This window comes from Mandrillus leucophaeus, unplaced genomic scaffold (genome assembly GCF_000951045.1).
Source record: "Mandrillus leucophaeus isolate KB7577 unplaced genomic scaffold, Mleu.le_1.0 Scaffold428, whole genome shotgun sequence".
In the NCBI taxonomy this organism is placed as follows: domain Eukaryota; kingdom Metazoa; phylum Chordata; class Mammalia; order Primates; family Cercopithecidae; genus Mandrillus; species Mandrillus leucophaeus.
The window spans coordinates 958,785-985,785 of record NW_012104565.1 but is presented as its reverse complement, the minus strand read 5'-3'; the positions used below and the strand labels follow the sequence as shown (position 1 = coordinate 985,785).

At 54.6% G+C, this 27,001-nt stretch overlaps 1 long non-coding RNA gene across 1 annotated transcript; it reads right to left on the bottom strand.

Moving 5' to 3' along the window:
• Positions 1-10,772: 10,772 nt before the first annotated feature.
• On the bottom strand, positions 10,773-11,649 carry LOC105548951. Its single transcript, XR_001007483.1, has 2 exons — positions 11,207-11,649; positions 10,773-11,010 (listed from the first exon to the last, which is right to left on the bottom strand). It is a non-coding gene; the product is annotated as an uncharacterized LOC105548951 (long non-coding RNA).
• Between the last annotated feature and the right edge of the window lie 15,352 nt (positions 11,650-27,001).

The window sequence follows — 27,001 nt, the reverse complement described above, 5'->3', positions numbered from 1 at the left end:
CTGGCAGAAGCTGAGCAGTGTCCATCCCTTTAGACAGGCCTGCACCTCTCTCCGACCACTTCACCACGAGTGCTGCTTGTCCAGCCCTGGTAGCACCTGAGTTTGGCTTTTTTCATTTTCAGAATCCCTTCTTTTCTTTTATTTTAATTTTTATTATTATTTATTTATTTTCTTTTAGAGACAGGGTTTCACCATGTTGCCCAGGCTAGTCTCTAACTCTCAGGCTCACACAATCCTCCCATCTCAGCCCCCAGAGTGCTGGGATTACAGGCATGAGCCACCGCGCCTGGCTGTGAGGCCGCCTTTTGGAACCAGTCCTCCAACGAGGCTGATCCTCTGACTCCCTTGAAACAGCAACTTAGAATCTCCTGGTCTGCTGACAAGGAAGGCCCCCTGCCCACTTGTTCCCATCTGCACCCATAGAAGAGACCCTTCCCCAGTGTACATCCTCTGGACACTTAAATTCTTTGAGGCACAGTGTGAAAAACTCAGCATCCCCTGAGGCCAGGTTGTGACCACGCCAGGTTCTAGGCCCTGCCCCAGATCTATGAAGTTGGCATCTGGAGGAGAAACTTTCTAATGTGGCTCCTCAAACCAGTTCCCCATCTCAGCAGACGATAGCACCTGCATCCACCCATCCACTCCAACACCTCCCTCGCCCAACCCAGCAAATCCTGCTGGCTTTGCCTTCCAAACAGACTCCAGCCGCTTCTCCCACCTCTGCTGCCACCACTCTCCTTTTGCCCTGGACTAGGGGAGTCATCTCTGCTGGGTTCCCTGCTGTTATCACAGCACCCTTGCCCCTACACAGTCCACTTGCCCCATTTGTAGCCAGAGAGCTCCTGCACCCAGGACACATTCCACAATGTCTGGAAATCATTTTAGTTGTCACAGCTGAGTTTGGGGAGGTGGTGCGACTGGCAGCCCCCGCAGCAGGCAGAGGCCAGGGACGCTGCTTAACATCCAACACTGCACAAGACAGCCCCACTACAGAGCATCATCCAGCCCCAAATGTTAATGGTGCCGAGGCTGAGGAACCTGGTGTTATAACCTGAGTCAGGCCATCTCCCTCCTGTGCCCAGAGCCCTCCAATGCTCCCACCTTACTTGCAATGAAACTCGAACTCCTCCTCCTCCTGTGGCCCTCAGGGCTGGATGATCTCTAGCTCTCCTTCACTTTCCCCCACAATGCAAGCTTGTTCCAACTTCAGGGCCTTTGCATCTGCTCTTCTACTATCTGGAATGCTCTGTCCCAGACATCTGTGTGGCCAGCCCCTTCAATTCCTGCAGACTCAGCCCCTTTCCCCATCGGTCCCACTATGGGACATGCTATGTCTTTCACCTATTTGTCATTTCTTCGCCGTCTCCCCCTCCCAAAATCTAACAGCCATGAAATCAAAGGATTAGTCCATTGCATTTCCTGCTGTCTCCCTAGTACTTTAGCACATACTAGATGCTCAATAAATGCTTCCCAAACAAGTACATGACTTGGTCTACCAGGCCTCCTGTGCATTTGAATTTTAGAATTGCAAAGGTTTAGTCTGCTGACGGCTGGTAATTCCTTCATCCTGGAGGACAAAATTCTATAGTTCTAGGACTCCATGATCTGAAGCATCTGAAGCATCCATGAAGCTTCCATTTGAGGCCCAGAGCATTGCCCAAGGGTCTCACCCAAGGTCTCGCTTAAGGAAGGAAAGACAAGTAGGATGAAAGAGAAGGTGAGGCAGGGGCTGAGCCAGGAGTTTGGGAAGGCTGAGGCCACAGGTGGTGGTGGGTGACAGAGCTCAACTTGGGTGGGTCCCAGGACTTCACAGCCATCAGGACTCCAGGACTGCAGCACCAGCCTGCAGGTCCCTGTGCCCTTTGCAGCATGAGACACACCCAGGGAGGCGCTGGGAGGGGCTTCTGGAGACCTCAGGCCACAGCTCAGAAAATAAAGGTGGACAATTTGGCTCAGGAAAAAGCCATGTAAAGTGAGTTATTCACCGAGAACTAGAGCCAAAACATCATAATAAAGAATGACCTTAGAGAGATTTGACTAGGTCACTGTCTTGCCACATGGGATAAAAATTGTGAAAATAAATTGATTTTCTCTTTGACCTAACACAATTATCGTATAATTGCTGTGGTGCACACAGATTTTTAGAATGAACACACTACAGCAAGCGTGGATACATTTAAATATATTTAAACAAAATTGCATGACCGCACAATGCAATGTTCTTTTCATTGTACTTGACATTCCTGACATAATCACGGGGAGGGTCATTTCTGCAAAATGATTCCGTCGGCACGGTGGCCACCGCTGAGCCCTGGTCACTGCCCCCAGAACTGGCCCACTGCAGCTTCTGGAAAAATAGCCCCACCCACCCCAGAACAGAGTCCTTAAGCAATCAGCCCCCAACATTTCCAACTTCTGATTCATAAATCTGGCATGGCTGCATCTGATTGGTGGGCCCTGGTCACATGTCCAAACCCAAGCTTTGGAGGAGCAGCCCTTAGTCCCCTGGCTGGGGTCCTGGCTTCCTCCTCCGCCCCCACTCCTTGGCCCCACACCTGGCTCCCACCGCCCAGCGCACATCCCTGGAGGCGTCGGCCTCGCATCTTCGGTTTTTAAATGACCAAAGAAGTATCGTGCCCCTTTTTAGAAATGAATGATAAGACAGGCAGGATATGTGTTAGGACTTTTAACAAATAAGAGGCTAATTGCCCCCACTACGAAGGCGGTCTCAAACAAGACAGACCTGCCATGAGAAAGCATAGAAACAAAAGTGAATTGGGAGCAACCAGGTGCCTTGGGAAGGCGAACATGGACGAAGCAGACGTCATCTCTTCTGAGCTGAGAACAGGAGACACACCGAGGTTCAGAGAATGAGAGTGACTGAGATGAGGAGGAGGAAGGAGAGAGTTTCAGGCGGAGGGCAGTGCTCAGGCAGAAGGGTGGAAGGACTGAGAACACGGCGGCTGCAGCTAGAATTGGAACCTTCTAGACCAGAGGTGGCCCACGGGGCCACAGATATCCACAGAGTCGGGTTTTGTTTATTTGTTTTCAGTTTGAGTCTTTGGCCAACATTTAAAAATCAGGACTTTTCACATACAATCTCAGACTTCTGGCTTCTCTTACTAAATGGGAAGATCTGGGCCGCGTGCCGGCTCAGAGGCCGCTGTCCCCTGAGAAGAGCCTGCTCTCTCCAGTTCACCAAAGCCAGCACCAGGCCACCTTACTCATCCTGTCACCTTCTGGCCCAGAGGTGCCTGGGTTTTGGTTCCTTGTTCTAAAGCCTGCGAAGGAGGATGCTGGGGAAATCAGAAAGCTCAAACAACTCTCTCAAGGCTGTCCAGCAACAGAGCTACAGCCCGGGACTTGGGACACCCAGTCCTGCTGGGGACACCAGGTCCCTCCCCACAGAAACTCCACAGACCCCACCTCAGTCTCCAGGAGCTGCTGACCCTGGCCCGGAGCCCCGGGGGACCAGGAGGCCGGGCTGGGGAAGGCCCCGTCCTGTTTAGGTTTTTGCGGTCTCGTGAGTAACCGAGTGGAAAAAAACAAGCTTGAAAAGATAACAATTACAACGAAATTAAATCAAATCAGGCCCGTGACTCATTTATGGAGCCGTAAAAACAGAAAACAAAAACAAGCTGGTTCTGGAGAAGTGAGGCCAGGGTAAGGAGGGGAGAAGTCGGGGAAGGGAAAAAAATAAAGCAACAGCAGCAATGGCCCCGGGACTGTAAATTATCCAGCAAGGAGGGAACCATGCCGGCCCTGGAGGGGCTGGGCCTCAGGGGTTCCAGAGCCGGGAGTCCTGGGACCCCGTGGGAGAGGCCAGAAACCCCACATGCCTGCGGGATGGCTGACCTTGTCCCCTCAAACACCTTGGTGAGTTGGGTACCAGTAGCGTGCCATTTTACAGACAAGGAAGCTGAGGCTCAGAGGGACCGAGTGACAAGCCTCGATCACACAGCCAGGAAGTGGCAAGACTGAGATTGAAACCTGGCTCTAAAGCCTGTAATGGGGTTCAGTTTCGTCATCCAGAAAACCAGCACCTGAGCTCAGCTCTGTTCCAAAAACAACAAAGAAGTCAGAGTCCTGGAAGCTTCCCTGGATGTTTTGGGAGCCCCAAAGCCTGACACCAGACATGGCTGCCCCTCTCTAGGTCTCACTGTCCCCATTTGTTCACTAATGGGGTCACATCAGGCAATGCCTAAGGAAGGCCCCAGCGGGTCTGACCCAGGGGAGCTTCAAAGCCTGTTTCCCAGAAGCCTCTGCCCCCGGGAGATGTAAGAGGAGCTGGAGGCAGAGCCAGAGGGAGCCAGCCCTGCAGGCCCACGATTCCCTGAGAGGTCATCCTGACCTAGGGAAGAGACTGCACAGGCAGCAGGAAGCTGGCCAGGCAGAGAAAGCAGGGGCGCCGGGCTGATGAGGGTGAGATTTGATGGGGCTAGAAATTGGAAGCCAAAGCTAACACCACCACACGGCATTGGGTTTCAGGTGCTTACTAAGGGCCAGGCATGGTGCTAAGCACTTTTCATTCATTCATTCATTCATTCATTCATTCTGCAACTGTGGACTGAGCACTTGTACAAGGTGCTTTGTTGGGATCTGGGGACACAATGATGATCAGGAGAGACAAAGATGGAGCTGCCACCCTGGAGCGGGTCGACAGAACAAGTGGGAACCATGATGGGTCAGGTAGCACTGAGAGATGCGGGGAGGAATTCAGTAAGGAGGGAGTATCAGGGGCAGGAAGGGCCTCATGAGCTGCGACGTTTGAGCAGAGATCTAAAGGAGGTGCAAGGGCTGGCCCAAGCAAAGGGAAGGGCACAGGCGGAGGCCCTGGGTGGGGCATGCCAGGTGCATTTGAGGACCAGCCAGAGGGCCAGTATGGCGGGGACAGAGTCAATCCCTCCAACAGCCAGGGGAGCAGGAACTGTTATTACCTCCTCTTACAGAAGAGGGAAAAGAGGCTCAGAGAGGGGAAGTGACTTGCCCAGAGTCACACAGCCCGGAAGTGGCAGTGTGAGGAGCAGTCACTCCTCACACAGTCAGGCTGTGCCGGGGTGCATCCATGCCAACGGTGGCTCTGTATGTGTGACGAGGCTGCACGGCCCAAGGGTGGCTCCCAGAAAGCATGTGTCACCTGCCTTGGTCACAGCCGTGGGTGGTATGATTGTGCAATCCAGAGCCCTGCAGGGAGCCAGGGGCCGGGACAGAGGCTGGGCCAGGACCTGACCCAGCCCTCATCCCACCCCAGGCTCAGCCCTTCCCTCACTCTGCCTCCCAAGTCCCATGGGGTCTAGGGACTACAAGACAGCCAAGAATCCGGGAGCTCATTCACACTGAGGTGCAAGTGACTGCTAGAAGCCTCTGGTTTGTCCCTATCCCTGGGCTGACCCTTTCACCAGGTCATAGCAGCAGCTTTGCAGACTCAGTTTCCCCCTCTGTCAGATGATGGGTCCACTTAGGGGGTCTCCAACAGCAGTTGCAGGTTCTTGGGTCCAGAGAGAGCTCCCTGAGGTCATACAACTGGTGGCTGATGGAGTCAGGGTGACCCTGGCCTGCTCACTCCTGGAGAATGCCTCGCCCTGAAACTCAACCACCCAGGCTCCACCACTCTCCCCTCACCCACCCTCTCGCTGCCCACACGTCCAGGCCCTGGCCCACACTGTCCACTCTCCTGGGAGTGCCTTTCCCCTCCCTCTATGAAAAAAGAATACGGGATGGTCAGGGGCTTAGTGAGAGAGATTGTTGAGCAGGCAGAGGCTGCTTAATCCAGGGGAAGGGTCAGAGGAGGTGGCTGTCGAGGGTGGCATCCGAGCTCAGACCTGAAGGAGGTGAGGGAGTCGTGGACATCCATGGTGGATGAGGGCTCCAGGGACCTGCAAAGACCTTGAGGTGGAAAGACGCAGGGCTTCTTGAAGAACAGCAGGAAGCCAGCCAGGGCTGGAAGGGAGTAAGCGAGGGAGAGAAGCAGCGAGGTCATCAGACAGGTGGAGGGTTTGCTGGGGGCCAGGGTCACACCCGGCCTCACAGGCCACAGGGAGCTTTCGCTCAGAGAGCTGGGATCCCTGGGAGGGTCTGTGCGGGAAGGTATGGGTCCCATCTGACAGGTCCCTCTGGTCATGTGTGGAGAACGGACTGTGAGGGGCTGAGGGAGAAAAGGAAGGCAGGAGGAGGTGACTGCACCAGTCCAGGCAGTGGTGCTGGTGGCCGTGGCCGAAGCGGGGGCCATGGAGGTGGGGAGACGAGGGCAGACTCTGGGTCCACCTTGAAGGTGGAGTCGACAGGATGTGATGAGCGATCAGATGTGGGAGCGAGTGAGGAGAAGGCAGGGGAGACTCCCAGGTTTGAGGGGCCACCTGTAGGATGGAGGAGCCATCAGCGGAGGCAGGACTGGTTTCAGGGGGTAGATCAGGAATGGAGTCCTGGCCGACCCGGGTTTGAGGCTCCTCCTGGTCATCCCAGCAGTGACAGAGACAGGTGGGTGGAGACCTGAGTCTGGGCTCAGGGGAGGCCTTGGGGAGACGCCCTTGGAAGTCACCAGCGTTTAGATGGGGATGAGAACGGTATCTTTGGTGTCTATGTCCCCCTTCTTCCTTCTCACGCTAGCAGCAGGCCCGACTTGGGGAGGAGCTCCAGGGTGTCCTAGGGACCCAGCAACAAGTCCATGAGCGTGTGTGACAAATGCCCACCGTGGTTCAGGGCCATGCCAAGTGCTCTGCCCACTTGATGCCTTTCATTTTCATGACACCCTGAAGGGGTGGGGACCGCTCCAGTCCCGTTTTACAGAGCCAAGAGGTGAGATGACTTACCCAAGTGTCACCCAGCAGTATGGGAAGGCTGCTCTAAAGGAGGGATGGGGCGGCACGCAAGGCCATCAGGGAAGGCACTGCAGTGCTCAGCAGCTCCTGATCACCACGCCCGTCCCCTGGCTGGGGGACACCCCAGGTTCATGAGTCTCCCACATCACCTCCTCCAGGCAGCAGGCAGGATTACCTCTTGGTGATTCTGGGGCCTCCAGAAAAGTGCTGAGGGCAAACTGGGAGCTTCCCAAGGCCAGCAGAGGGGAGGCTGGGTAGGAGCTTGGGGGGAACCTGGGTGTTTTGAGGGCCAGGCAACATCTCAAGCCAGGTACCTGCAGGCCTCCGGCATGAGGGAGGAAGGGACAAAGACTCCAGGGCAGGCTTGGGGGGCAGTGAGATCCCCTCCCCCACTTCTGTGGAGCTCTAGAAAGCATCTCCATGCCCAGGGTGTTCTCCCACCGATGGCTCGAGGCCATCTTTCACCCCAGTGGTGGTGTGCGGCCAGCCGTGGGGTCTCCTGCAATTACCTGGAGGAAGCCTTCAAGCAAGCTGAAGCTCACAGCGAGGGCGTGACGCACATCACTTGTTCAGCAACTGTTCATGAAGCTCCTACTAGTGGCAGACCTCTCATCCAAGGTCACCAGAAGGAAGAGGCTTTGGCAAGGTCCAAATTGACCTGAAAATAGGACTCTTTCCGTTGACCTGACCTTCAAACAGCATTCTTTCCTCTGCGGGGTTCAAATTATCCACTTATGATCCATGCAGGATAGGGAAAGGGAACAGGAGTTGGCAGCTTCCCATGGGCCAGAAGAGGAGGAATAAGACCCAGATATTATGTATGGAGACCCAACCTTGTGACAGACGCTGCACTGGGACCAGTTCCTAATCCGTAAAATTGAGCTTACGACACGTCCTTCCTCCAGGGTTGTAATGGGTTAATCCAGGGATTAGCAAACTTTACTGTAAATGTCCAGAGGGTTCATATGTTCAGCTTTCTGGGTGTTATGGTCTCTCTCACAACTACTCAACATTGCAGTTGTCGAGTAAAGGCAGCTGTGGACAATACGTAAATGAATGGGCATGCTGTGTGCCAATAAAACTTTATTTATAAAAACAGGCCGTGAACTGGATTTGGCCTGGAGGCTGTCGTTTGCTGAACCCTGAGTTAATGTATACAAAACAAAGCACCTGGTGCATAGCAGGTGCTTAATAACGTTTGAGGAATGAGTGAGTGAAATGATTGGGCCTCTTTAACTCTCGCTTTCTCCATCTGCTAGAAGAAATCATTATACTGAGTTATTTATTGAGTGTTTTCCAGGCCACACAGGGCTTCAGGAAGCCCAGCACAGCCCTCACATCGTTCCTCCTCATAAAACGCTAAGATCGGGCTCTCAATGGTCCCATTTTACAGGAACAAAGGCTAAGGGCCCAAGGCCACGAGGCTGGAATGTGGCAAAGCTGGGATTGGAACCCAGGTCTCCAGGACCAGGCCTTGGGTTCTCTGAACTGCCTGACGTTCCAAGGCTATCCCTGGAGTGTAGAGCCAAGACTGGCATGCTGCCCTGGCTGCAGGGTCTGGCTTCAGAGTCCCAGCTCAACCCCAGATGTCAATCTCCTCGTTGGCCCCAACTCCAGACCCCAAGCCAGGGGTCTGTGCCTGCATCCCCTCCTGTGCAGTGGGTCAGATACACAAGGAAGAGAGAAAGAGAGACGAAGACAGGGACCGAGAAATACAAGGAGACTGAAAGAGGCAGAAACAGAAAGACACAGAAAGAGATGGAACTCAAGAGGGACTAACTCATCTCCCATGCCTCCCTCCCTCCTGGGGGCCTTGGAACCTTCTTGCCAGCACCCCTGACCCATTCCCACCATCACCATTGACTCCCTCCAGGAAAAGATTGATCCACTGCCCCCCACCCCACATGATCCTGGGCTGGAATTCCAGCCCAGGTGCCGACCTCTGTGTGACATCAGACAGGCGACTCTCCCTCTCTGGGCTCAGTCTCTCCATCTGTGAAATGAGAATGCCAACCAGGGCAGTTTTACTGGCTGCTTGATGAGAGGAGGCCTGGGCCTGACACCAACAAGCACCCAAGAGCCCTGGGCTTGGGGAGGGAGGTGAGCTCAGGGCTCCTCTCCCCAGACAGATCACTGTTCATTTATTGGTTCTTTTAACAAACATTTATTGAGCACTGACTGTGTGCCAGGCATTGCACTAGGTGCATAAGGTAGACAAAAGTTCCTGTCCTGATGGAGCCAATGTTCTACTGGGGAGATAGGCAAGAAACCAACAAGCAAATTCATACGAAATGTGCCAGGTGGAGAGAAGGCAACCAGTGAGGTAGTGGGGGTCGATAAATCCAGGCAAGTTGAGGGGAGGAAGTAAGGGTGTAGGGTGTAGGGTGGCCAGTGCAGGGAAGCTCTTTCAAATTCTTGTTGTTTCTCCAGAGGCCATGACAGTTTTTATATTTAAACCAGCTGCTGATGGTGGGGGAATTCATTATTGAGGATTTCTGAGTTTCCAGCTCCGTGCAGGGCACTCTCATCAATTTCATCACATTGAATCTCCTCAGCAACCCCAGAAGACAGGTACTTGTTTTCATTTTTATTTATTATTAGTATTGTTATTTTTAGAGATGGGGCCTCATTCTATCACCCAGGCTAATGTGCAGGGGCGTAATCATAGCTCACTGCAGCCTCAAACTCCTGGGCTCAAGCAATCCTCCCGCCTCAGCCTCCAGAATAGCTGGGACTACAGGCGCACACCACCATGCCCAGCTAACTTTTTAAAATTTTGTAGAGACAGGGGTCTCACTATGTTGCCCAGGCTGATCTCAAACTCTTGGTCTCAAGCAATTCTCTCGCCTCGGCTTCCCAAAGCGCTGGGATGACAGGCGTGAGTCACCACACACGGCCAGAGACAGGTACTCTTATTGTCCCCATTTCCCAGATGAAGAAACTGAGACCCAGAGAGATGAAGTGACTTGCCCAAGGTCACATTGCTGGAAAGGGGCAGAGCCAGGATTCAAATGGGGCCAAACAGGGATATGATCCAAGGTGAGATGGGCTGATACCATGCCTGGAAGACACCAGCGCAGGGGCTTGAAGGGGAGACAATCAAGCAGGGAACAGGGCTTATGCCAGAGCCCTCAGCAGCCAACAGGTTAAGGGCCCGGGAATCTGGGTCCCTGGCCCCAGATAGGGTGACAGCCACACCCAGGCTCAGCCTCTGGCCCGTGCCGCCTGCTGGGAACACACAGTCCTCAGGACTAAGAGGCTCAAAATAGAAAGCGCAGGACCTGGGCTGAAGCCTGGAATGCCCCAGGCAGGCAGACCATGACTCCTGGAAGGGCCCAAAGCCGCAGGGCTGGGGCTGGCGGGGCAAGAGTCGCTGGTATCCGCTTGTTAGAGCCTGCGTCTCATCTTTGTTATTCTCCTGATGCAGTTTCCAAGACACCAGCTCCAGGATGTGACCAACCCGGGCTCCTCTCCTGGCCTAATCTCAAACCAGCTGTGTGGCCTTGGGCTGGTCACCTACCCCAGAGGACCTCAGTGTCCTTATCTGCCATCGGCTCATAGAGTTGTTCATTCAGGCAGTCAGCCGATGTGTGTCGAGCACTTACCATCTGCCAGACACTGTGATGGCACTGGGGCACACAGAGAACACAGCAGACAAAAATCCCTGCCCTCATATGCCAGGTAGAAAGACCCTACCGTGCTCAGAAGGAAGTGGGGGGCGGTCAGGAAAGGCTTCCCAGGTGGGCACCCGAAGGAATTGCGGGAGGGAGCCCTGTGGAAGCCTGGGAGAAGTGTTCCAGGTAGAGGGAACAGCCAGTGCAAAGGGCCCGCGGCAGTGTGGGCCTCAGGCTGTTTCAGGAGCAAAGAGGAAGCCAGCGTGGCTGGAGGGTAAGTGAGGAGGAAGGCTGGGAGAGGAGACAGAGGGAGGTCAGAGAGGAGGCCCCGAGAGCCAAGGAAGGAATCCGAGGGTTTATTCTCCAAGCAACGGGATCCCTTAGAGAGGACTTTGCCGGGGACTGATGTGGGCTGGCCCGCAGTTTTCATAGCTCCCTCTCGCTGAATATGGAGAGGGGATTTCTGGAGGACCAGGGACGAGACTTCTGTGCCAGCAGAGATGAGCAGCAATGGTGGCAGTGGAGGCAGAAGGAAGGGCTTGGGTCGGAGGTCTGTTTGCAGGAGGTGCTGTGAGGACCTGCCGAGGGAGAGAAGGGAAGAGGGCACGGGTGAGGGTTGAACAGAGGCCCCCTCCACCCTCCAGGCCTCAAGGAGCCCCACAGGAAGTGGGTGGTCAGGTGGCCCAGCTGGGAAGGCTGACTGGTTTGTCCAGCCTGAAGCCCACGACCCTCTCCCCACCCTTTGCCCGTGGCAGCCCAGGGCTAGAAATGTACCTGGAATGTCAGCCACGAAGCCTGACCAGACAGTGCCCATGGGACCTGCCGGGGGCCAGGTGAGCACCCTGGCCACAGCCCTGACTACATGGGGAATCTCTCGGACCCACTGACCAGGGTAAGTGGTAATTACAGGCCCTGGAGCAGAGAGGGTGGTGACCTCCAGCCAAGACACGCAGGGACTGCGATTCGCACGCAGGACCCCTAACCAGGCACGCCCTCTTTGTTGTTGAACAGGCAACAAACTGCTCCAGAGACCAGGGTGTGTCAGCAGAAAGAGCACTGGGCTGTGAGTCTGAGACCCCCAGGGCCTCCTCCGAGCCTCAGCCCCTTCATCTGCCAAAGAAATATTTATCCATGCATGCATGCTCTGGTTCCCGAGTGTTCACTGGGCACTTGCCCTGGACAGGCGCTGTGCTGGGGGCTGGGTGTACAGCAGTGAACAAAACACACAAAAATCCCCACCTGGGCGATGGTGACATTCCACTGGAAAGAGACAGACAAGAAACAGGATCAACCAGCAGGTTAATTTCTAGGATACGTGCTAAGGCCTAGGAAGAAATAAAAACAGCATGAGGCCATAGGAATGAGGGGCTGGTCAGAGAAAGCGTCCCCAGGGGTGACTTTGGAGCAGAGGCCTGACCCTACACAAGGGTCCACCATGGGCAGAGTTGGCGAGAATGTCCTCTGTTCCAGAGGGAAGAGTGGGTGCAAAGTCCCTGAGGCAGCAGCAGGATAATTGGCGAGTTTATGGCACAGAGATGAGGCCACCGTGGCTGTGGATGAGCAGCGAAGAGAGAGGCAGTGAGGTCAGGCGGGGCTGGGGCGTAGATCCTGCGGGCCCTGTGGGCTTCTGGTCTGAGTGAGTTGGGAGCCGTGGAGGGCTCTGAGCAGAAAAGGGATAGGACCTAACTTGAGCTCTTACAGAATTCCTCTGGCTTAGGAAGTCGAGAGAGGAGGCAGGGAGACTAATGAGGAGACCACTGCAAACATCCATCCCAGCTGGACCACAGCAGGGCAGGGCAGGGTAGTGAGGTGGACTCTTGGACATGTGGATGAGTTTGTTGATGGGCTGCCCATGGGAACAAGAGAGAGAATCCCGGTTGGGGGCCTGGGCAGCCAGGTGGCTGGGATTGCCATCGCTCTAGCAGGGAAACCGCAGGTTTGTGGTGGGGGTAGACAGAGCTCCCTTTGAGCATGAGGCCCCACCCAGGGTAAAAGAAGGACACCCAGTTCCCCACACCCCGGCCTTGAGCACAGATCAGTGAAGGGATTCTGTGGACAGGTGGCCCTGGAAGCTGTGATCTGCGGGGACGAGGTGCCTGCTGTCTACCTGGTGAAAGTCCTACCGATGCAGCTCGTCCGGCCACCCAGTCTCACCCCCCAGGAAGCAAACTTGGCACCTGTTCTTTGCCCTACCCTGAACATCCGCTGGGCTCCCTGGGTTGGTCCCAATGTGCATTTGGAATCTCAGGGGTGATGGGTGGGGAAGGTGGAACAACGCTGTACCTCTTTCCCACTCACCCCCGTCCCCCATCAGTCAAACAGGGCTGAGGACTCGCGACTGGTTCTTCCTCTGCGCCCTTGTCCCCATACCACCCCAAAAGCTCTCACAGCGTGACTTGTGGGCTCTGCAGCCAGGAGCGTGCTCTGGTCCTGTCATCTCACACTGCCCCATCCCCCTCATAGTCACTTGGTTTTCTGCACGTAAGTTCCCTTTTCATAGACAGAGGAACTGAGGTTCCGAGAGGTGGGGCAGGCTCCCAAGTTCACACTCAGGTTAAGTGGCAGGGCTGGGATTCACACTCAGGTCCACCTGATTCCAAAGCTCTCAAGCCTTGAGCATATAGCAGCTGGCTGAGGTCGGCTCCCAGAAGCTAAGCCAAGACAAGGGTTTGGGTGCAAGCGGGATATTTGGGAGGTGATTCTAGAAACACTAGGAGGGAGTGAGGAAGCGACACAAGGAAGGTGGATGAGCAGGTCTCCTCATTGGGCAACAGGAGCCCAACCCCCAGGGACCTCTGGGAGAACTCACAGAAAGTACCTTCCCACTGTCCCCTGAGCCAGAAGCAAGGAAGCTGGGTGGGGGCACAACCAGACCCCACCTCTACTGGCAAGAGCCTCTCACTTATTTCCCACACTCTTGCCCAAGCCCTTGGGCAAGAGATTCCGAATAGCAGCTGCGAGGGCGACCTCCCAGGTGGGCACCAACAGCTTCTGAGCCCCCAACTTCCAGAACAGCACTCACCCCAGGGAACAGGATGATGTTCAGTGGGATGTGGCTGAGCTGCGTGGCGTTGGCAAGTAGCTTCATCTCTCAGAGTCTCAGTTTCCTACTCTGAAGAAAGGAATCATTAAAAAAAAAACAAAACTGTTTCACAAGGGTTGGTGGGGATTCGATGGGACATGAGGTAAAGGTCTGAGAATCACATGTGGCACATAGGAGGTGCTTTTTATGTATTTGTGGTTAAATGAGAGCATGCCTGGCACGTAGAAGCCACTCCACTATAATAGCTATTCTCATTATTATTCTCATTATTATTATTATAGTTTTGTTGTTGTTTAGGACCTCTCCATGACCGTCCAAGCCTAGGCCTGCTTTGTGGGGACAAGATGGTGGCTGGACAGCCTCCCCAGTTTCCTGGGTCCCACAGCCTCTTGCTTAAGGCTGCCTGAACTTTGGGGAAACAGAGGAGGAGGAGAAGGAGGAGGAAGGGGCGGAGGCCTAGGCCAGGCCTGCTAGCGGTAACCGCGGGCAGTGACCCCGCCTGAGAGGGCCCCATTCACCCATCCACCCATCGCCAGAGCCGCCTGCCCATTCCACACAGGGGACACTTCGTCTTGCACAACACAGGAAGGGGGAGGCCTGGGTGGCGGTGGGTGACGCCGGGACCCCGTGTCCACCCGGCTGCAGACAGGATGGGCAAGGGAGGCCCCGCCAGGCTTCCTGTGTGCCGAGTACACTGGGCAGAAAGGAGAAGTGGGGTCCAAGGTCACTGGGAGCTCTGGGCAGCACCTTCCCCTCCCCGGCCCAACTGTTCCGCTTGATCTCCCTGACTCAGGGGCCCAGGGTTCAAACCCCACCAGCTCAGCCATGTACCAGCTGCATGACTCTGGAACACGCAGCTCTCAAGGCCTCTGTGTCAGTCACTGCCAGGGTGTGGGGAAGCCCTTTGGGGGCTTGTCATCATCATCCCCATTTCACAGATAAGGAAACCAAGGCCATGGGATATTTTCCCTTTTTCTCCTTTTTTTTTTTTTTTTTTTTTTTTTGGAGAGATGGGGGATCTTGCCCTGTTGCCCAGGTTGGAGTCGAGTGACACAATCATAGCCCACTTCAGCCTCAATCTCCTGGGCCGAAGCAATTCTCCCACCTCAGCCTCTCAAGTAACTGGGACTAGAGGCGTGCACCACTACACTCAGGTAATTTTTTTTTTTTTTTTTTTTCTAGAGATGGGTTCTCACTATGTTGCCCAGGCTGGTCTGGAACTCCTGGCCTCAAGCGATCCTCCCACCTCGGCCCACCACCGTATGATATTTTCAAACAGCATTTGTTATACTTGAAGATTTAGAGGCACAACAGGGGAGCGCAGACCTGAGGACCTACTGGGTGCTTCAGACACACAGATGAGGCCAGCGTGGCCCCTATCCTCCATCCTGGGTCCACAGCAGGCATTACTAATCAATGATGAGTCTCCTTCCTAGCATCGTAGATGCAGCCTCAGAGCCCTGCTCAATACAGCTCTCCAGCCACAGTCTCCATCAGAGCACCCAAGGCCTGAGTCAGTGGGGAAGGTAGATCTGCCTGCTCCATCCAGCAACAAACTGGACCAGAGGAAAAATCTGCCCAGGAGCGAGGTTGCCCTCTGGCAAGCTACCTTGGGGTACTTCCCTCGAACTTGTCTCCCCCAACTGGCTGGGAGTCTCAGGCTCACTTCCTTGGAGGCAAACTTGATCTGGAAAAAGCAGCTCAGAGGAAGCATCTGCCGGCTCCCAGGCAGCCAGCAGGGCTGGAGTGGGGGGTGTGGTGCTGGAGCACCGGCAGAGTTAGGAGATCAGCAGGGCCCAGGCAGAGCTGGGGCAGGAGGTGCTGGGAAACAGCGACAGAGGAACTGGAGCTGGGTCCATCCCTGGAGAGGAAGGGTCCAGGGCAAGGCAGGGAACCAGCTGGGACCCGGAGAGGCCAGATCGCCAGCAGGTTGTGGGCCCCACCAGCAGTGCCAGGGAAAGTCCAGTGACCCAGAGTGCCCAGGGTGGGGGGGTGGGGATTGTGTAAAAGGAAAAATGAAACGGAATGCAGAGCCCTGGGCCTCCCGCCAGGCCTGGCCATCTCTCCCCACATTCGCTGGCATCACCCCCGTCCAAGTTGCCATCCTCGCTTGCCTGGACATCTGCGGCCATCTCCGGCCGGGTGTCCCTGCTTCACACAGCCAGAGGGATCTGAAATGGGATCCTGCCCGAGTCTCTCCCCTGCTTTGACCCTCCAGTGACTGCCCATCCCATTGGAGATGTGATCCAGAGCTCACCCCTGGCCCCGAGCCCTGGATGTATGGCCCCAGCCTGGTCTCCACCACCCTCTCCTGCTTCTCTCCCCAAAACTCATATCCCGCCAGCAACACTAGTTCCTTCCTGTCCCTTAAATCTATCAACCTCGTTCCCCACTCTGGGCCTATGCCCTTGCTGTGTTGCCTGTGACACTTTCCCCCATATTTTCTTTTGGTGGCTGCATGTCAGTGAGGTCTCAGTAAATGCCCTCCCTCCAGAACCCCCAACCCCGAGCTACCCCAGATTCCTCCCCTGTCACCCTCCGCTCCACGCCTCTGGCATGTGTTTGTAGTACATATCCATGTCTGGAAGTGTCTGCTTCTTTGTTTGTCTTTCTCACCAGAACATCAGCTCCACAAGGGTAAGGACAATGTCCACCCTGGTCACTGCTGTATCCCCAGTGCCTGGCAAAGTACTGGACACACAGTAGGTGTTCAGTAAATATTTGTTGAAAGAGACTGAGAGGAAGCTGCTTAAATCAGCTAGAAGATTCTCACGGAGACCTTCTGAGTTCCCACGTGCCACCCCTCCCTGGGGATGACAGGCCGCTCCCCACCATATGTCAGTCCCTGAGTGGTGCACGACAGGGTTGGAGAGAATTCTGGTTTCAGTAGGAAAGATGATCAATTAGTAATGTCTGCCACAAACCAGGAAATGTAGGGCAGCTCCGAAGAGATGTGGGCTCCAAAGGTGATGGGGGCATTTTTGTCTTGTTTGTTCATTGCTCCATAGTACCAGGACAATGCCTGAAATATAATAGGTGCTCAATAAATATTTGTGGAATGTCATATACACGGGTTCCTTATCTAATTGGCTACTCCTTTCAAGGAGAAAAACACCTTTAGCTTATTCAACCAACAACTGCTGGCTAGCCATTCAGTGAGGACCCACTGTGTGCTAATCTGAGAACATTCCGCAAGAGAGACTGATCTTCCATTTACAGAACAGGAAGCCAAGGTCTTCATGGGACTTGATGGAGGTCACCAGCTGGGTTCAGCTGACCCCAGAGTTCTCTAAGAACCCAGACTCGAGGCCTGGGGTGGGAGGGTGAGGCCTCCCCAGACTCCTGCTCCGCACCCCTTGGCATCCCCAGCCCCCTCCCTAGGGCACAGAGGGGTGAGGACAGGCGGCTGCTGCTTCCCTTTTGGGGCATGTCACAGGGCTGTGGTTAAACGGAAGCAGGGCCCCTGCCCATCCCGAACACAGGCCCCCGAGGGCCCCACCCTCCCCATTCCCTGCCCAGACTCTTCCCAGCTGACCATGGGCATCAGTTCCCTGTTCCTCTTTTCTCTGGGCAGAAGGAAGCGGGTGGGGCCATGGGAACATATCACAGACTCAGTTTCCCCATCTGACAAGTGGGTTCAACCCCTGGCACCTGCAGGGGTTGGTCTGTGGGTGGGGGTTCAATGAGATAAATCATGAAAGACAAAGAGACAGTGATTGTTATACCCAAACCAGGAAGGCAGAGATGGGCAGAAGTGCCAGGTGACCCTGTCTCCTATCCCACTGACGATCAAATCCAGATGCCCACCCCTGGCCCCAGGCCCTGGAGCATTCAGGAAGAAGCTGGTGCTGCTAACTCAGACCCTCCCAAGAACCCCTCTGCCTTTGGCATAGAGACTGGGCTGCTCTCACTGGGAGTCTGTCCAGCCCCTACCTCGCCCTCCTCTCCACACCTGCCCCTCACTGCAAAGCTTCCGCCACGTGGAACTGTGAGCCTGTTAGCCCCTCCGACTCTGCTCCATTTCACAGCAGGTCCCTTGCACGTGCTGTGTCCACTTGCTGGAATATTCGTTCCTCCCTTTCTCATGTACTTGGCCTCTGCTCACCCTTCAGTTCCCAGCTCAGCTTCTAGGAAGTTTTCCCGAACACCCTAACCACACCAACCTCCTTCCCCCTTTACTGACGCGCAAATCACCTTGTACTTGTTGCAGTCACAAATTGACATTTTGAAGGGTGTTCATGTCCCCCACCGGCCTAGGAGCTTCTTGTAGGCAGGGATCATTGTCACCCCCAGCTCAGTGGGTGCTTCATAATATGTGTAGAATGGATGAATGAATGATGAAGAATGAACGAAGGGGACAGGGAAGTCACGTCCCCCAGACAGCCTCGCCAGACACCTCCTGTTCCAGCCTTTGGGTCCTGCCTTGCCCAGACCCCCTCCTCCAGGCTGGCTGTTTCTGCCACGCCATTTCTGGTCCTCAAAATGCCCCCTCCCTCATCTCTCCCTCACTTTCCCGGATGGAGACCAAAGGAATGGACCTTGATCATGGGCTTTCAAACTGGGTTCCACTGAGCCTGGTGGTATTCTAAGGACTGGCCCTCGGGTCACCTGGAGAAGTGGTAGAGGTGGGGGGCCCCCACTCCTTATACCTACCAGGACAGCACCCCCTTGATCTTTTTTGTATTCAGGGCAGCCACCGCGCAGGCGCTTTAACCAACAAGAATTCAGCTGCACATACTCAGCAAAAAGAACAAATACGGCTTTGGAGAGAGAAGAGCCAATCGCCAGGTGGCTGTGTCCGGTCGGGGGAGATGTGGGCTGGTGGATCCCCCCCAGGCTGAGTCTGCTGGGTGCGATTCCAGCTTTAACGCAGCCCTGTTGCTACAATGTGGTCCCTGAACGCAGGCCACAGGGTGGCCCCATGAGACCCAGCTGAAGCGGCCGTGAGATTATGCAGGCGGAATCTATGGAGAGACCATACATCCGCCTCGGTTAGAGGGGCCACGTCCTTCCTGTGGAATCCCCAAGGGGAAGTTGGCCGTGGTGGATTTCCACCTTGCCAGACAGCTCGGGTGCTTGTGCCTGAGTGAGGCAGGCCAGCGCTCGGGGTCCTCTGTTTGAACAATAGGTACCACAGCTCAGGAAAAGAGAAAACAAAAACAACCACCATCAGACAAGATGTCCCCAGAGGGAACATTGAGCACGGACCAAAAGTTCCTAAATTCCATTCATCTCAACTGTCCCCTTCCAGACTCCTGGAGGTTCTGTGATATGGGAATGAAGGTTCCAGGCTCCAGTGCCCATTGCTCTGGGCACGGTGGAGGCTCAGAGCTGCTCTCCCCACCACTGGGACACCCACCATCATCCAGGCAGTGATCCTGGAAGGGGAAAGGTGGTGACCTCAGTCTGGGGGTCACCCTGGGACCCAGACACCGTCCCACGGACTGCATCTGTGGGAGGACCCACGGAGCCCAGCGCCAGCTGCTGCTTTCTGGGCACTGCCCTGTGCTGGCCCCGTGCTGAATAAGACACAGTCCCGCTTGTCGAAGCTGATCTTCGGCAGATGTGGTAGGGGTGGGCAGGGCTTCTTTCAGGGATGGTCTGGGAGGCCTCTCTGAGGCACACAGGTCCGAGTGAGGGGATGGGGCCGATCATGGAAAGATCCAGAAAAACAACACCCAGGAGATGTGGGGCAAAGCTCCATGTGTTCTAGCAGGAGGAGGGAGGTCACTGTGGCCAGGGGAGTGGAGAGGGGAGGTAGGGAGGGGGAAGGCCATTCAGGGCCGTCCTTGGGGCCAGAGCAGGGACTGTCTTTCTCTCTGAGGGAGGTAGGAGCAGGGTTTGGAGTGAGGCAATGGTGTGACCTGACTTGGGTTCCAACAGGAGCCCTCTGGCTGAGTGTGGAGGGCTGTGTGGGGTGGGTGGGGAGGCCAGGGCGGAGATTCTGCCCGGGCGGGTGAGCAATAATGACCAGACAGAGGAGGGAAGACTTGTCGAGTTCTGGTTAAGTCCACAGGCAGAGCCAATGGAATTTGCTGATTGAATGTGGAGGTTAGAGGGCAGAAGAACAACCCTAAGGTCTGACGTCTGGCCCACTGGGTGGGTGGCAGTGCTGTCTTCTGATCTGGGAAAGACACCTATGTCTGCCAGCGGGGTGTGCCACTGGAACACCCATGGACAGACTGACAGAGCCTGTGTAAAGGCACGAGGGACCCCGCACACCTGAGCTCATGGAGCGAGGACCAAATGAAGGCAGAAGAGGGGCCATTTTCAAGGTCCAAGGAGGAACGGGTGGGAAGGTAGGAGGAGAACCAGCGAGACCAGCGAGCTGTCATCAAGAGGCTGGGGAAGACCGTGCTCAAGGAGGGGGCAGTTACCCAGGGGGTAGACACTGCCAAGAGGACCAGCCAGAGAAGGCCAAGCAAACCCAGGCCCACTGTCTCACTTAGGAGGCTGTCAGTGAGACTCCAGCTGGTGGCCATCTCAGCTGTGCCCCCATCATCTTCGGAGCCCACATCTCTTTGGAGCAGCCAGACAGGCTGAACCCTAATTGGCATGAGTCAGCCACAGGAATTCCTTTCTGGTTCAAATGTGGACATGTGAGCCCATCATTCCATTGAGATACCAGGGGACATCCACTGGGACATCTAAGAAAAATTGTTGGCCGGGTGTGGTGGCTCACGCCTGTAATCCTAGCACTTTGGAGAGGCTGAGGTGGGCGTATCACCTGAAGTTAGGAGTTTGAGACCAGCCTGGTCAACATGGTGAAACCCCATCTCTGCTAAAAATACAAAAAAGTAGCTGGGCGTGGTGGGGTGTGCCTGTAATCCCAGCTACATGGGAGGCTGAGGCAGGAGAATCGCTTGAACCCAGGAGGTGGAGGTTGCAGTGAGCCAAGATCGTGCCATTGCACTACAGCTTGAGTGACAGAGCGATACTGTCTCTCAAAAAAAAAAAAAAGTGAGATCCTGAAGGAGAAAGCCCCTTTTTCTGTCCATCCCTTCCTGGTTAGGATGTGATCATGTGGGACGTGATGTCTTGAGCCACAGCAGGCACTGGGGCCCATAAAGAAAGAGAAGTGAAGAGATGCCTGCTTACAGCCCAGGGAGCCCGCCCTGGAACGCTGGAACGGCCCCACGTTAAGACTCCATGTTATAAGATTTAATTAATATTTTTACTGTTGCAGTCATAGAAGATGGCCTAATTGGGGCAAGAGGAAAAATAGGAATGAACCTGAGACAGGGGAGAAAATAGAGAGAGGAGGAATGAGGGCTGGAAGGGGGTCAGAAACACCCAGGCACGGGGTTCAGATGCACAGCAGGCTCCCTAAGTGTGAGTTGCTGTTTCTGCAAACAGGAGGTGTTCCCTGAGCACCTACTCTCTACCAGGCACATTTCCAAGTCCTAGGTGTCCATCAAGTCCTTTAATCCTCCCAACAGTGCCAGGAGGCTTCATCTGCTCCCCACATCCCTGCTTCCCTCGCCCCATATTCAGATTCTGAAAACCCAAAGGGGCTCCCTCTAATTCATCTTGCCCCCCGAGAGCACTGACTCTCCCCGGTGTCCCGCTGAGCCCCACTGAGTCCGGTCTACCTTAACTTTCCTGCCTCTGGGAACAGGGTACCCACCCTCTGAGGGCCCCACTTTCCAAAGCTCTTTGTCCTGGCACAGCAGGTGCTAAGTACCTCCCTGGACCTCCGTTTCCGCATCTGTAAAAAGCCACTGATCGTAGTTGCACCTCCTAGGCTGGTTGTGAGGACCCAGGAAGGGCCCTTGGCCCAGTGCCTGGCCTGTAGTAGGACTTGGTAAGCGTGAAATCTGATTATTGCCCACTATATTTATCGTTATACACAGGGCTGGCCCTGCCTCCTGCTGGAGCTGTGGGTCTGTCCAGGTTGAGGAGCTGAAGTGCTTGGAGTGTCCCCAGGTCCCAAACAGGTTGCAGGAGTAGGAGGCGGGAGCATGAAGTCTCCTGGGCCCCGCCCGCCACCTCGCCCTGCCGCCCCTGCTCAGCAGCCACCCCGCCCTGCCACCTCGGTCTCTGAGGACCCATTGTTCTTACCTGGCTCAGCTCCAGGGTCCTGGCCTTGCCACTTCCCTCTAGGAACCCCCGCCACCCCCGGGGCTTGGGCCTCCCCACAGGGTCCTAAATTGGGTGCCAGATGTGGCAGCTGTCCAGCAATGGGGACAGGAGCTGGAACCCCAGCTCTGCCACGTCCCGGCTGTGTGACCTTGGGCGCTTCCCCTCTCTGAGTCTCAGCTTCCTCGTTGGTTAAATGGGGTGACAGGACCTCACAGGGCTGTCATGAGGGTTTTGTGAGCTCAAGGTGGCAGAGTGCCCAGCGTGTGGTAGGGGTGCGGGAACATTCATCCTAATTCATCTGCTCCTCACGGGCCTAGAGGAAGAGCCAGGAATAGCAGAGGCAGTGGCCAGAGGGGGTAGAGCACTGGAAGGGGAGTCTAAGGCCAGGGTCCTGGCTCCGACCCTGCTGTGTGACCTTGGGCAGGCTGTGGGTATCTCTGGGCCCCAGAATGAGGGAAAGAAGTAGCTGGGCTCCTCCTTCCTCCCCAGGAAGCAAAGCAGAGGGGCGGTGCCAAGTTTTCTTTTCATTTTTTTTAGTTTCAGCACAAAGAGCTCAAATGGAAAGCGGCTGCGGAGACAGAGAATCCGATTGTGAAGGCACCCGAGACCCGAGACTCCAGGCAGGCGGAAGAGGCAGTGTCTGGGTGCTGGGCTGGGTAACAGAGGCCAGGGTGTTGGCCAGAAACTCCAACAAGCAGGGGACAGCTTGGGGCGTGGGGGCGGTCTCCCACCCCTCCTTCAGGGTGCTGGCCTAGGAGACAGGAACCCCGCCTCGAGCATCTGCTCAACCTCAGTTTCTGTGTCCAGACATGGGCAGGCCGTTCTGACTCTCAGAGCCTTGGTTTCCACCTGCAAAATGTGTCCAGTAGCGGCATCTTCCTTCTAGGGAGGGCTTGGTGTGTGGTTAAGGTCTCAGGGCAGGCTCCTCAGTCAAACAGGCTTGGCTTTGATCCTGGCTCTTCCTCTCACTGACTGTGTGACCTGGAGTAACCCACCTCACCTCCCTGTGCCTTGATTTTCCCATCTGTGAAGTGGAAACAATAATAGAACTAACCTGCTGGGGAGAGGAACTGAGAAGACTCAGCCTGGCGCCTGGAGCAGAGTAAAGACTACTGATTATTGTTGTCTTTCTTTCTGGAGACAGAGTCTCACTCTGTTGCCCAGCCTGGAGTGCAGTGGCGCGATCTCAGCTCACTACAACCTCCACCTCCTGGGTTCAATCATTGATCCTCCAGCCTCAGCCTCCCAAGAAGCTGGGACTACAGGCTCGCACCACCATGCCCAGATAATTTTTTGTATTTTTAGTAGAGACGGGGTTTCATCATGTTGGCCAGGCTGGTCTTGAACTCCTGGCCTCAAGTGATCTGCCTGCCTTGGCCTCCCGAAGTGCTGGGATTCCAGGTGTGAGCCACCGCATCCGGGCATCTTTCTCATTATCCCAGGAGCTCTACCTGCTAAGGTCCCATCCTCCCTTCCCCTGAGTGCTGGTTCATCTCAACAATTTCCTCCCATATTTCTTGAGCAGCAACTATGCTGGTCTTGGCAAAGCCAAGGTTCTATCTAGGAGAAGAAAGACACTAAATGAAGGACCCGTGTGTGAAGGGCTTGGTGAGTAGCAGGGGCTCAGTGGCACTGTTCACCAGCACCTACCCCCTCAGCTGCTCTGTGCTGGACTCTTTCTGGGCTCTGGGGACACAGCCCTCAAGGGAGTCCCAATCAGAGGGTCTGGGTGGGGGTGAGAAGCTGGTATGTGGATGAGGCCGTTTCTCACACTGTGGCAAGGTCTGTGATGGGGCAAGTCCAGGTGACCTCGGGAGCCAGAGGAGGTCAGGATGGGCTTCCTGGAGGAAGTGGTTAGAAATGAAAATAACATCTATTCAGCATTATTATGATGATGTGCCAGGCACTGTTCTCTCCTCAACACCCCGCTCCAGAAGGTTTTCTTCTCACACACCCATTCTACAGGTAGTCTGGGATCAAAGAGGCCCAGTAGGGTGCCAGAGGTCACGCAGCCAAGACATGGCAGAGCTGAGACGAAACCCCGCCATGGGACACCGCCCCCGCCACCCCCGACAGCGCCCTCCAAGCTCCAGGCCTTTGCTCCGGCTCTTCCTTCTGCCCAAACAGTCCAGACTCTGCACCGTCTCATTCCCACTCTGTTGGAGGAATGAAGGGAACAGCCCTTGGAGGCTGCAGAGTGTCTTCAAGCCTCAGTTTGCCCATCTGTGAAATTGGGATAACACGGGGCTTTCCTCTCGGGCTGCAGAACGGATCGAGAAAAGGCTTATTATTCACCTAGGGCCTAGACCGTGGGAACCAGTCCCGAAGGACAGCTGTTATTATTGCTAATGTTGTTCCTATCACAGTGACAGCGCGTCCCGTCAGGCCTGCACACCCCTATACCTCAGTTTTTCCTGTAATGAAACCCGCCTGCCAAGGCCTCGGTGAGGGTTAATGATAATCTTTAGGGAAAAGAAAATACACCCGCCAAGCCACCTGTGTGGCTGCAGCCCACGGGGGTAACCTGACGCCCCTCGCCTGCCCCGGCCCCCGGGTCTTTGTGTGAGTCCTGCCCAGATGACTGTATTTGTCCAAATCCAAGCCAAGGCTGGCATGAGCTCAATGCTCTGCATTGTGCCAGACCCAGGCACCGCAGGCCTCATCCTTCCTCCCGCTGGGGATCCGGCCCCCAGGAGGTGTCACAGGGGAAATCGGAAACCCAGCAGGGTCCACTGGGGTGGCCTCCTGGGTGCCAGGCCCTAAGCTCATGCTCCTTGCATGTTGCCTCATCAATCCTTCACGTTCTCACTGTGCAGAAAGGCACATGCTGTGCCCATTTTCCAGATGGAGAGAATGAGGCCCGGGGACCCAAACTGTTCATGCCGGTGGAAGTGGCAGAGCTCAGGTCAGGCTGAAGGAGGACCTGTCCCCAGGAGGGGGGCCTGGGGACCCTGGATCTTCAGCTGGAGCCAGGCATCTTGGGGAGTAGAGATGAAGGAAAGATGAACCATGTGGCAGAGGGCACCATGGCTAAGGATTCCGCCCTGAGTTCAAGTCCAGCTCTGCCACACGCCCTGCAGAGAAACCTACTCCTCTTTGAACTTTGCTTTCCTGAACCAAAAAAATGAGGGAGCAGCTGAGTGCGGGGCTCACACCTGTAATTCCAGCACTTTGGGAGGCCGAGGTGAGCAGATCACTTGAGGTCAGGAGTTTGAGACCAATCTAACCAACATAGTGAAACCTTGTCTCTGCTAAAAAGCCAAAATTAGCCGGGCGTGGTGGTGAGCACCTGTAATTGTAGCTGTTCAGGAGGCTGAGGCAGGAGAATCGCTTGAACCTGGGAGGCAGAGGTTGCAGTGAGCTGAGATCGTGCCACTGCACTCCAGCCTGGGCAACAGAGCAGGACTCCATCTCAAAAAAAAAAAAAAAAAAAAGTAACAATGAAAATAAATAAATGAGGGAACAATAGCTTCTTCCTCAGGCACTGGGAGGACTCAGGTCACAAGGCAGGCGAAACACTTAGTAGGTAGTAAGTGCTCCATCTATAGGAGCTTAAAAATCCAATCGCACCCTCCATGAGGAAGAGTCTGTCTCCTGCCTGCAGGTCTGAGATTTCAAAACACTGAGGAAATTTGGCTCCAATGGGACCTGGTATTTGGGGAGGGAGTTAAAAAGGAGGGGTGGAGGAGCAGTTTTTGGAGATCGCTCTCTCTAGGAGTTCCCTCCCCTGTTCCCAACTTCAGTTTCTCCATCTGGCCAGGCTCCTGCCCAGCCCTTCCTAGAGAGACTAGTTTTGGGGTTGATTTTGTTGCTTGCTGTTTTTTTCACATCTTCACATACAATCACTCAGTCTAGTGTGTCTCACACGCCTGCATGGAGCCATTGTGTGTGCACTGCTGTGGTTTGGTGCACCGTCTTCTTTTTTCATTTTTACTTTTCTGCATAAGCCTTCTTTTTCTCCCTTGTTGACCGTTGAGAACAGATTCTTACATATTTTTCCACAAGAATGAAAATCCCATACAGACCCTGTCTGCCTGGACAGAGGATTTCTTTATCTGTCATTCCTTTTACAAATCAGAATCACATTGGGCATCCTTTTCTGCATCTTGTATTTTTTTATTCAAGAATAACCACATGAGGCCAGGCACTGTGGCTCACACCTGTAATCCCAGCACTTTGGGAGACTGAGGCAGGTGGATCACTTGTGGCCAGAAGCTTGAGACCAGCCTGGCCAACATGGTGAAACCCAGTCCTCTACCAAAAATACAAAAATGAGCTGGGCATGGTGGCGCGTGTCTGTAATCCCAGCTATTCAGACAGCTGAGGCACAAGAATCGCCTGAACCCAGGAGGTGGAGGTTGCAGGGAGCCGAGATCATGCCACTGCACTCCAGTGTGGGTGACAGAGCGAGACTTTCTCTCCAAAAAAAAAAAAAATATATACACACACACACACACACACACACACACAACAAGTCCTTGCATACCAATTACCATAGCAGCACTAGTCGCAGTAGCCAAAAGGTGGAAACAGCCCAGCTGTCCATCAGTCGATGAATGGGTATGCAAAATGTGATCTATCCATACAACAGTATTTGATTATTTTTTAAAAAAATGAAGTACTGGTGGGGCGCAGTGGCTCACACCTGAAATCCCAGCACTCTGGGAGGTCAGGGCGGGTGATCACCTGAGGTCAGGAGTTTGAGACCAGCCTGGCCAACATGGAGAAACCCCGTCTCTACTAAAAGTACAAAACAGCTGGACGTGGTCGCACACGCCTGTAATTCCAGCTACTCAGGAGGCTGAGGCAGGAGAATCACTTGATCCCGGGAGATGGAGGTTGCAGTGAGCCGAAATCATGCCACTGCACTCCAGCCTGGGTGACAGAGTGAGACTCCATCTCAAAAAAATTAAAATTAAAAAAATTTTTAAAAATGAACTGATGCACGCTACAACGTGGAGAACCTCAAAAACATTAGGCTAATTGAAAGAAGTTAGACACAAAAGGTCATATATTGTATGATACTGTTTATATGAAACCTCCAGTATAGATAAACCCATAGAGACAGAAAGAAGACTGATGGTTGCCAGGAACTGGGGAGAGGCAGGAATGAGGAGTGACTGTTTAATAGGTACATGGTCTCCTTTGGGTGACTGAAAATGTTTTTGGGTCCTAGCACGGTGGCTCATGCCTGTAATCCCAGCACTTGAGGAGGCTGAGGCAGGCAGATCACTTGGGCTCAGGAGTTTGAGACCAGCCTGGGCAACATGACAAAACCCCAACTCTGAAAAAATACAAAAAATTAGCTGGGTGTGGCAGCATGTACCTTTAGTCCCAGCTATCTAGGAGGCTGAGGTGGGAGGATCACGTGAGCCTGGGGAGGTTGAGGCTGCCCTAAGCTGAGATCACACCACTGTACTCCAGCCTGGGCAACAGAATGAGAC